Source organism: Elephantulus edwardii, unplaced genomic scaffold (genome assembly GCF_000299155.1).
Source record: "Elephantulus edwardii isolate Elephantulus edwardi_28Jun2011 unplaced genomic scaffold, EleEdw1.0 scaffold00240, whole genome shotgun sequence".
Classification (NCBI taxonomy): Eukaryota; Metazoa; Chordata; class Mammalia; order Macroscelidea; family Macroscelididae; genus Elephantulus; species Elephantulus edwardii.
In genome coordinates this window covers 4294617-4306621 of record NW_006399990.1, presented here as the reverse complement: position 1 = coordinate 4306621, position 12005 = coordinate 4294617, and positions in this window count along the sequence as shown.

Here is a 12005-nt window from a genome sequence, read left to right as displayed (position 1 = left end):
GCGGTGCGGCTGGTGCAGGATAGAGCAGGGTTTAGGGCTGTTGTGCATAGGGTCGCTATGAGTCGGAAACGACTCGATGGCACATAACAACATGGATTGATACAGTTGCTTCAATAATGAGATCAAGCACATGAATGATTTGTAAAGAAGGCAAAGAAACAGGCGGTTTTTAAAATGTAATTCAAACTTTCTCAAACGATGTCATTAAAGTTCTCCTATTTTTTAAAAAAATACAAATAAAACATAAACTCATTATATGATGATGGAGATTATTGCCAGAGTTAGAAAATATAGAGATCTAGAACAAGGAAACATTGAAGTAATCATTGGGCTTTAACCCAGCTTTCCTCTAGTGTTACCATAAGCATTTGTTATTATGAGAATCTAACAACAAAAATAACAGTTCAATGTTTAAGTATTGGCCCACCAAGGAGGTATGTGTGTGAATTTCCACTCCTTCCTGTTAGCCTTTCATCAAGAAGATATTTTAGCTTATCACTTAACAACAAATGCAGCATTCTTGAATGGAGAATTTCTTGCAGTTCTTATTTAATTTACTTTTTAAAGGCCCCTGGATTATATAAATTATTTTTTCTCATGCTTAACCAAAATATTAGAGACTTAAAGTTCTTTTGTCACCATGAAACAAAGGACCTGAAGATATTCTCCTATAATGATTACAGTCAAGTACACCTTATCATTCTATCTGTATAACATGGTACCATCATGAGTCAGAAACAGCAGCAACCAAATACTACAGCATTAAATACTTAAGAGTACTAGCAACTCAATTAGCTTAAGACTCATGACATGAGATGGGGCTATGCTAAGATCTAAAGGTTAAACTCTATTTTGAATAAAAAGTAACTTTTTTTTTTAATAAAAAGTAACTTTGACACTAACGAGGCAGCTTAGAACTTCTGTAACTCTATTCTAGCCTGAGAAAATGACGTGACAAACATTTGTTTGCATAAAAGAATAGGATTTCTTGCTCATAATTTCACTCTTTCTCATAGTTATATTCCCTGGTAGTAAACCTGTTAGAGAATTTAGGTCCGAACAATGCTCAGAACAGATGTTTACTCAAGACAAACCTTAGGATTATGCATGTTTTACCTGTAGTCATGCAAGAAAGATCTCAGGATTATTTAAAGACCAGATAAAAAAATTAAAAAAAATATATATATAATTACCTACCCATCAGTGGCACATAAAAACAGTAACATACTATGACAGGTTTGGAAGCAGGAGTGGCATTTACTTCCTAAATAACATGCCTTTGGAAACTCTATGAACTTTGATAAATGTCAATAGTTGTAGAAGGGCTTCAGGCCTTTTGTTCATAGGGTTGCTAGGAGTCATGCTTACTCGGAGGCAATCAGCAAGAACAACCCATCAGATTGTACCTTCATTTAAATTAATAATTAGTTGGCTGATTTTTTATTAAAACTCAGTTTTTAATAGTTCCTTGGATTTATAAAAACTACCTGACTTGCCTCCTTAGTTCTGAATTCTCTGAAGCTCATGATTCCCTTTTTTACAAATTGCCTTACTTCTAAATGAGAGCACTTTTCCCCCCTGACCCAACTCAACCAGTTTGTTTGATGACAGAGGTGTGTGTTCCAGGTACTCTGTTAGGCACTGAAGGTGCAAAAGTGGTCACAAAGTAAACATGGCGTTGTTTCCATACAGTTTAAAGGTAAATGGATAAAGCCAAGTAATAAGCCAGCAATTGGGAAAACTGTGTCACCAGAAATATAAAAGGATGGAATGCAACTACAATATTGAAAAGGCACGGTTCTCCTGGCTATACGAGCTCTATAGTGAAATTTGAAGACTAACCCAGGATGGGCAAAAAATAATTTAGACAGAAGAGCAAGATACCTTTGAAAAGCTAGGAAACATTTAGTATAGTTTGATCCTAGAGTGAAAGCCAACTAATTGTGAAGGATAAAGCAGGATAAGTAATAAAATCCACATTATTCTGTACTTACTAAGCCATTTTCTGAATATAATTCCTCTATTAATGCGAACGAAGATCAAATTAATTTCTTGGCAGACATATATCAGGTGGCGTGAAATTTCCTATTCACGAATGGAATTTGAGCCTTGTTAATTTCTACTTCTGTATACGTTGATTTGAGATATGTTGTTGCTGTTAGGTGGCATCGAGTCGTAGATGACTCATAGTGACCCTGGTATTCCCATTCTTCTCAGAGTCAGCCACAGTTGGTTATGATCCACACAGTCAAACGCCTTTGCATAATCAATGAAACACAGATATATATTCTTCTGGTATTCCCTGCTTTCAGCTAAGATCCATCTAACATCAGCTACAATATCCATAGTACCACGACCCCTTCTAAACCCAGCCTGGACTTCTGGCAGTTCTCTGCTGACATGCTTATTCCAGTCGTTTTTGGATAATCTTCAGTAGGATCTTGATTGTGTGTGAGATCAATAATATTGTTCTATAATTTCCCCACTCTGTTGGGTCACCCTTCTTTGGAAAGGGAACAAACATAGATCTCTTCCAGTCAGCTGGCTATGTGGTTGTTCTCCAGATTTCTTGGCACAACTTGGTGAGCATATGTTAGGTGAAAATACGTCCATTGGTATACCATCTATTCCTGGGGCCTTATTTTTTGCTATTTTCTTCAAAGCACCTGGAACTTCTTCCTTCATCACCATAGGCTCTTGCTCATATGTTATTTCATTAAATTCTTCTGTGTCTGTCAGTTCCTTTTGATACAGTGACTCAGTATATTCTTTCCATCTTCTTTTATTACTTCCTGGATCATTTACTATTCTGTCGAAAGCATCCTTGATTATAGCAACTGGAGGTATAGATAGGAAAGTTTAAATTTCAACTTGTTACATTTGTTACCATGATTTCTGCTGCTCAAAAGCCTGATATGTTAAATTCATTGACCTCTTATTAAATTTTCCCTTTTGATTAGCAAAAATATAGCATATTTTATCACCCAATTTTGGGAAAAGAATATGGGAAATAATATGCCTGCCCAGTAATCTGTTTTAGTTCAGAATTATTAAAAATTTGTTTTGTTCAAAACAGAACACAGCCTTCACCACAGCCTTTGTGAATAAATGTTTTTGTGGAATCTAAAGATACCTTTCTAAATACAAACAACTTAATTTTATGTACATACTCCAAGGATGCTCATTTTATAAAGAATTCAATCTTTTTGTTTGTTCCATTTTGTAAAGCTAAAGGAGAAATACCATTCTGCCTTTTGTGAAGGCGTACCAATATCCTTGAAAATAGATAGTATTTGAGTTAAATACCTTCTACACTCAGTATATATTCTCTAATGTAAATCTCCTAATTAGTTTTTTCACTGGGATATGGCTCATTATTCTCTTTCTTGCGATGCAGTGACATCTAGATGAAGAATAAGAGAGAGAATGAACATAAATAAGTTATTGAATTTCAAAGAAAGGGAGTGGGAAGGAAATCCTATGATTTTAGGCTTATTTCTATATGCCTTTTCTGGCATATCAAATTTCTCCTTTATTGCCTGATATTTACTACCTTTTCATTTTTTGTTATATATTTCTTTTCATTACAACATTTTTCAGAATATTATAATACAATAAAACTTTGCAATTTATGATTTCCAGAAAAGGACATTCTCAAATAAATACCTCTCATCAAGCCTGTAATTTACTGATGCAAATTGTACAGTCATGTTCTTACTTCAAGTCAACCATAGCTACAAAAACTTCATGTGTGGGGAAGTATAGAAGCTTTAACTTGACTAAAAACCATCCTCTTAAATCTTTTACCAGACTTCTTTAACACATAGACTTCTCTAACACATTCATTAGAATTCCATTTGCGGCTGGAGAGAGCGAGAGAGAGCGAGAGAGAGCGAGAGAGCGCACTTTTAAGATAAAACACAAAATATTACTACATCATGTTAATGAAATGGGAAAAAAAGACTGTCAATGATATGAATCAACTAAAGACAGAGGGGGAAAATCTTTTTCACAAAAGATTCTGTATTTTTTAATATAAAGACAAAGGAGAAAAGTTAATTGAATGTCAGAAAAGTGACAAGTTTCTATCTTAACCTTGAAACTTGTGAGAGTGTAGAATCCCAGATTTGTGCCATATGTTACAGCTCCTGACAGTGTTATGTGTCTTTACCACAACACCATCTGTGCTGCTATACCTGAATAGGGACAATAGAGAAAAATGGAGAAAAATAATGAACTCTTGAAACATTTTTTTCCCCTGAGCTCACACAGCTGGTGATAGATGCTGTACTTCAATGCTGAAGAGCTCTGTTTAGGTCTCAAAGGACAATACATCAGGATGTCTTTGACCTCTTTCTATTGAATATGTATCATATATAATGAGATGGGTTTGTACAGTGACTTGCAAAATCTTGAAAAGAGATAAAATCTAAAATGTAATGACACTCTTCTGAATTTTATGCATTTTTAAACAAATTCTAATAAACCTTATAAAAATTGAAACTCACTGCTATCAAGTCAGAAGGGACTCAGAGCCGACCCTCTAGCTGGTGGTTGGAGGCTGTAAATAGCACAGGAGGAGATTATCTATCTTTCTTCCTGAGAGCTGCTTGTGGATTTGAATTGGCAAAGCTGCATTCATGCCTTGGCATTAGCAGGACAGCTTCCTAAGGACTAGGTCACCAGAGCTCCTTAATAATTCTTAAGCTAAAAACTCACTGAAGTTTATTAAACATTGACTCAAAGCTGACTCTGTGAGTTTTCATAGATTATAAATTGTGTAGGAGGAAACAACTCATCTTTCTCCTGTAGAGACACTTATGTTTTTTAATCAGTTGCTTTTAAGTTAATCGCACAATTATCTATGTACTAAGCTACCATAGCTCCATTAATAACTCATTTGCTGTTGTGGTTATTGTTGACTTTGACTCATAATGACCCTATGAACAAAAGCTCTAAACAGTGCTCTATCCTAACTAACCTAATCAATTATCTTTGAAATGCCAGATCCCATTGCCACAGTCACTGTGTCAATCCAACTCATCAAAGCCTTCTTCTCTTGTGCTTACCTCCCATCCTTCAAAGCATGATGTCCTTGTCCAAGGACTAGTTCCTTCTGACAACAAGCCCAAAGTATGTGAAATAGAGTTTAAAAATCTTTGAAGTCTATGGGGGAGAGAATAGTCTAAAAGTATTATATTTTAGGGCATTATTTTTATCGTACGAGTATGCAATCAGGGTTGCAGAGTGGATTATATTTGGGGGTGGGGGGTGGGGTTTGGGGAGGTGCGGGGGGATTGTGTACCAATGAGGGAGTTTTTCTTTTGCTTTTCAAGGAGAGGAGCAAAGGGGGGGGAGGGGTTTGTGCGGGGAGAAGGGTGCAACAATGAATGAATGGAATTCCAAAATCTCTGTAGATGTTCACTGAAATGAAAAATAAACAAACTAATTTAATAAAAAAAAATCTTTGCTTCTCATGAACAACGCGGTTTAACCTTCTCCTGGACAGACTTGTTTGCACTCTTGGCAGGCCATTGGTATAATACTCTACTGCAACACCACAACTCAAAGGCATCAATTTCTCGGTAATCCTTACTTTTTGTTCTTTTCTCAGATGCATAGCAAACAATTGAGGAGACCATGGCTTGGATCGGGCACACCTTCTTTTTTAGGCTGACATCTTTGCTCTTAGCACACTGAAAATGTCCTTGACAGCAGGTTTTCCAAATGCAATCCATCTTGATTTGCTGATTGCTGAGTGAACAAAGAATGTATATTGTGGATCTGGGAAAATTGAAATAATTTACAACATCATTCTTTTCTCCAGCATTAATGATGCTGTCTTACTGGTCCAGCATTGAGGATTCTTGTTTTCTTGATATTGAGAAATAATCCATATGGAAAGCTGCAGTACTTGGTCACCTGAAGCTGGTGCTTCAGGCCCTCTTCAGTTTTAGAGTAAGGTTGTATCATCTGCAAAATGCAGATTGTTGATGAGCCTTCCTTAAATCCTGATATCACATTCTACCTCATAAAGTCTAGACTCCCAAATGATCAATTCATCACATACATTGAAAAGGTATGAAGACAGAATACATCCTGAATGTACTCCTTTCTTAATTTTGAAACACAATTTCAAAGGCAGCTCATAAAACCAAAGCAAAGTTTTATAACAAAATATGCAAAGAGCTAGAGTCATAAAATCAAAAAGAAAGAAATCAAGTTTAAACTGCAATACTGAAGATGCTATGGACAAACATCAAATGATGTAGGAAGCTTCAAAAGAAGATGGAAGGAATACATAGAGTCAGAACCATTTCAAGGAATACATTTGATAAAAAAACCAATGGTAATAAAGGAAAAAGTACAAACTCCTTCAAAGGAATTACCAAAAAATAAGGTCCCAGAAACTGACGCAATAATAGTTGACATATTTCAACAAACAGATGCAGCTCTGGATTTGTGTATAGAAATTGTATATTAATACATTGTTGTTGTTGTTGTTGTTGATGATGATTGCCTTTGAGTCAAGCATGACTCATAGTGACCCTATGAACAAAAGTCGAGAAGACCCTCTACAAAATTCGACATTTATCAAAGCTCATAGAGTTTCCAGAGTCATGTTGTTTAGGAAGTAGATACCACTCCTGCTTCCAAACCTGTTATAGTATGTTGTAGGAATGTGACATTGAGTTGCCTATGATGTATAGTGACTGTATGTACAATAGCTCTGAAACATTCCCAGTTCTGAGCCAGTCTCACAAATTCTGACACACCAAGCCCCATTGCCCCAGTCACTGTATCAATCCATCTCACCTGGGGTCTCCCTCTCCAGCGCTGTCCATCCACCCATCTGAGAACAATGTCCTTTTCCAGGAACCAATCTTTTCTGGCCACATTCCCAAAGTAAGTGAAGTGAGCTTCAAAACCCTAGCCTCCAAGGACAGATGTGGTTTCACCCTCTCCAAGTCAGACCTCTGTGCTCTCTTGGCAGTTTATGGTATGTTAAAGACTCTTCTCCAGCGCCACAACTTGAAGATATCTATTTTTCTTCTGTCATCCTTCGTCACTGTCCAACTCTTTAAAACATAACACGTAATTGAGAAGACCATGGCCTGGGTTAGGCACACCTTTGTATCTAGACTGACATTGTTGCTCTTCAGCTCTCTGGAGAGGTAGGTTCATGACAGATGATTTTCCCAATTCAATTCACCTTTTGATTTCCTGACTGCTGGTATTAAGAGTGTTGATTGTGGATCCAAGCAAGCTGAGATTGCTAACTTCAATCTCTTCTCCATCTTCTGGTGTTGCCAATCTTTTCTCCATCTATTATGGTGAGAATCTTTGTCTTCTTCATGTTGAGCTTCAATCCACATGGAAGACTACAGTCCTTGACCTTTTGCTGCAAGTGCTTCAGGTCTTCTTCAGTTTCAGCAAGCAAGGTTTTGTCATCTGCATATCATAGGTTGTTAATGAGTCTTCCTTCAATTTTGATGCCACACTCCTCCTCATAAAGCCCTGCTTCCCAAATGATCTGTTCTGCATACAGATTGAAAAGTTATAGGGATAGGATGCATCCCTGATGCACTCCTTTCCTGATTTTGAATCATGCAGTGTTTTCTTCCTCTTTTCTGAGGACTGCTTCTTGGTCCAAGTATAGGTTTCGTATAAGCATGATCGAGTGCTCTGGGATTCCCATTTTCCTCAAGGTTAGCCACAATTCATTGTGATCCACACAGTCAAATGCCTTTGAATAGTTCAATGAAACGCAGAGAGACATTCTTCTGGTACTCTTTTATTTCTGACAAAATTCATCTGACATTGGCAAAAAATGTCCCTAGTGCCACAACCTCTTCTAAGCCCAGCTTGTAGTTCCAGTAGTTCTCTGTCAATGAACTGTTCCAGTTGTTTCTGGATAATCTTCAGTAGAATTTTGCTAGTGTGTGATATTAGTGATAGTGTATGATTATTTTCACACTCTGTAGTGTCACCTTTTTCTGGAATGGGAGTAAATATGGATCTCTTCCAGTCAGTTTACCAGGTGGTTGCCCTCCAGATATTTTTTTCCCTTCCAGATTTCTTGGCACAACCTGGTGAGCACATGCAGGGCAGCATATGATTGCTGTAATATGTCAATTGGTATTTAATCTACTCCTGGGGCCTCATTTTTTTTGCCAAGTCCTTCAGAGCAGCCTGCACTTCCTCTTCCATCACCATTGGCTCTTGATTAAATATTGTTTCTTTAAATTCTTCTGTGTCAGCCAATTCTTTGTGGTAATTTTTTTATTAAAGTTATATAATGCACTTATGTCCACACACATTTAAGATTTAATGGACATTTTTGTGTTCGGTACATTATATATTATCAACAAGCTCATTCGCCCGCAGTGCTTCTGTTGGTAAGACGTTTGGCACTCAATGTGCTTCAGCAAAGTTAAATCTTAATCCTCCCCTTGACTGTGGATCTGACTGACTTTTGCTAGAAAACAGTTTCAGCTTGAATAGGTACATGCATGATGTAATTTCTATCATTGTGAAAAGCAGTTATTGCACATCTGAAAATACTACTTTTCCTTTCTAATATCATTGTCATTTTATGATGTGCAATATAATTAAGTTAGTGCAACACTGAGGCCTTTCAGAGAGTTTCCGTTTCCCAATTGTGGGTTATTTTTACTCTTTATGATACAGTAAAAGGCTGTAAAACATAATTCTAAGTCATAGCTACTTTTAGGTTGTCCACCCCCCTACAGCTTTATTCCTTTTTAATAGTAAATGGAAAAATATAATTGTAATATTAACCCAGATATCACTTTATAATTATTCCCATCTCTTCATTTTTAAGACTATGGAATTAAAAACAAATATTTTAGAAAATTTCCACCATTGAAAACTCATATAAATATTTTCCTTAATCCTATGTAAATTTCAATTATCATAAATTTATATATTATGATTATAAAGAATCCAACACAAAGGATAGATAATGAAGTAACTTGGATTTAATAGAGAGCATAATGGAGACAGTAGGAACCTTATACATACCAAACGCAGCATAATAGTTTTAAATGTTTGAGATAACATTTAATATATATGCACTGAGGTTAAGAGAATTCCTCTCTTTTACTAACCTTCTATCTTTTCAGAATGATGTCTTTTTTCTAAGGATTGTTCTCTTTTGACAATATGTCGAAAGAAGTGGTTTCATCATTTTTGCCTTTAAGGAATATTTAAAGGTTTATACTTCCTTTAGGACAGGTTTTTTTTTTTTTTTCTCTTTTGGCATATATTGGTATATTCAATGTCATTTTAATCACCAAAATTGAAAGATATCAATTCTTTTTTGGTCACCTTTATTTTTGTTCCTCTTTTAGATTTACAGGAAGCAATTGAGAATATCCTGTCTTTGATCACTCACATTTTAGCCTATGTTGTTGTTATATGCTGTCGAGTCGCCTGTGACCCATAATGACCCTATGTACAACAGCTCTGAACCCTGCCGTGTTCTGACTTAGTCTCACTACTTACAGCACATCATCCTCCACTACCCCAGTCACTGTATCAATCCATCTCATCTGGGTTCTTCCTCTACCGCACTGTTCCTCACCTCTTCCAAGCATGATGTCCTTCTCCAAGGAACGGTCTCTTCTGGTCATGTGTCCAAAATATGTGAGATGGAGCTTCAAAATCCTAGCATCCAAGGAGAAACTTGGTTTCACCCTCCCCAAGAGAGACATATTTGCTTTCTTGGCAGTCCATTTTGTGTTAAAGGCTCTTCTCCAGCACCACAATTCGAAGCATCCTTAGTCATAGTCCAACTCTCTGAAGCATCCTTAGTCATAGTCCAACTCTCTGAAGCATAGCAAGTAATGGTGAAGACCGTGGCCTGAATTAGGAGCATTTTAGTCTCTAGATTGACATCGTTGCTTTTCAGCACTCTAACGAGGTCTCTGACAGCAGAGTTTCCCAGTGTAATTTCTCTTTTGATTTTCTAACTGCTGGTGTTAAAGTGTGTTGATTGTGGAGCCAAGCAAGCTGCAATTGTTAACAATTTCAATTCCTTCTCCATCTATCATGATGATGCCAATAGGCTCAGTGGTGAGAATCATTGTCTTCTTGATGTTGAGCTTCAATCCATGTTGAAGACTATAGTCTGACCTTCTGCAGAAAGCACATCAGCTATTCTTAAGTTTCAGCAGACCAGGTTGTGTCATCTGCATAGTAGGTTGTTGATGCCACATTCCTCCTCAAAAAGTCCTGCTTCCTGAATGATTTTATAGCATTCAGTACTTCCTGGCTCTATTCTGAGGACTGCTTCCTGGTCCAAGTATAGGCTTCACATAAGCTCAATAATGTGTCTAGGATTCCCACTTTCCTCAAGGTTAGCCACAATTTGTTGTGATCCACACAGTCAAATACACTTGTATAGCCAATGAAACACAGGTAGACATTCTTCTGGTTGTTGTTATGTGACATGGAGTCACTTGCAACACATAGTGACCCTATGTACAACAGCCCAACCCCGCTCTATCTCTTGCCAACCCTATTGTCTCTGACACACCTATCCCCATTACCCCAGTGATGAAATCAACCCATCTTATCGAGGATCTTCCTCTCCTTCGCTGTCCCTCCACCTTCCCAAGTATGATGTCTCTCTCTAAGGACTGATCCTGCCTTGCAACATGTCCAAAGAATGTCAGACATAACTTCAAAGTCCTTGCCTCCAAGGAGCAGCCTGGCTTCTCCCTCTCCAGGATGAATTTGTTTGTTCTCCTAGCAGTCCATGGTATATTCAATACTCTTCTCCAGCACAAAAGCTCAAAGGCATAAACTCTCCTTCTATCATCTCTAGTCATTGTTCAGCTGTCTGATATATAGTAAGTAATGGAAAAGATGGCCTGTATCAGGTGCACCTTAGATGTCAGTCCAGACTGACATCGTTGCTCCTAAGTACCTTCAAGAGGTCTCTGATAGCAGACTTTCCCAATGCAATTCGTCTTTTAATTTCCTGCTGATACCAAGAGCGCTGACTATAGAGCCAAGAAAACGGAAGCTGTCGGCAATCTCAATCCCTTCACCATCTAACATGATGCTGACAATCAGCACAGTGGTGAGAATCTTTGTTTTTTGGTGTTGTGCTTCAATCCATATTGAAGGCTGCAATTCTTGATCTTCTGTAGCAAGTGTTTCAGGTCCTCCTCAGTTTTAGCAAGTAGGGTTATGTCATCTGTATAACACAGATTATCAATGAATCTACCTCCAATCTTGATGCCACACTTCTCCTCATAAATCCCAGCCACCTGGATAATCTGTTTTGCATATATATTCAAAAGATATAGAGATAGGACACATCCTTGATACAAACCCTTCTCAATTTTGAAACATGCAATGTTTTCTTGCTCTATTTTCATGACTGCCTCTTGGAGCAAGTCACAGTTTGTTGTGATCCACACAGTCAAATGCCTTTGTATCATCAATGAAACACAGATAAACATTCCTCTTATACTTTCTACTTTCAACCAATATCCATCTGACGTTAGCTATAATATCACTAGTGCCACGGTCTCTTCTAAATCCAGCCTGCACTTCAGGCAATTCTCTGTTGATGTGCTGTTCCAGATATTTTTGGATAATCTTTAGTAGAATCTTGCTTGCATGTGATGTCAGTGATATTCTGCCAAGATCCTTCTGACATTGGCAATAATGTCTCTAGTGCCACGATCTCTTCTAAACCCAGCTTGTATTTCTGGTAGTTCTCTGTCAATTTTCTGTTCCAGTCATTTCTGGATGATCTTCAGTAGGATTTTGCTAGTGTGTGATATTAGTGATATTGTATGATAATTTCCATGCTCTGTAAGGTCATCTTTCTTTGAAATGGGAATAAACATGGATCTCTTCTGGTCAGTTGGCCAGGTGGTTGTCCTCCAGATTTCTTGGCACAACTTGGTGAGCAAAGAAAGGCAGCATCTGTTTTTTGAAACATGTCTATTGGTATTCCACTAATT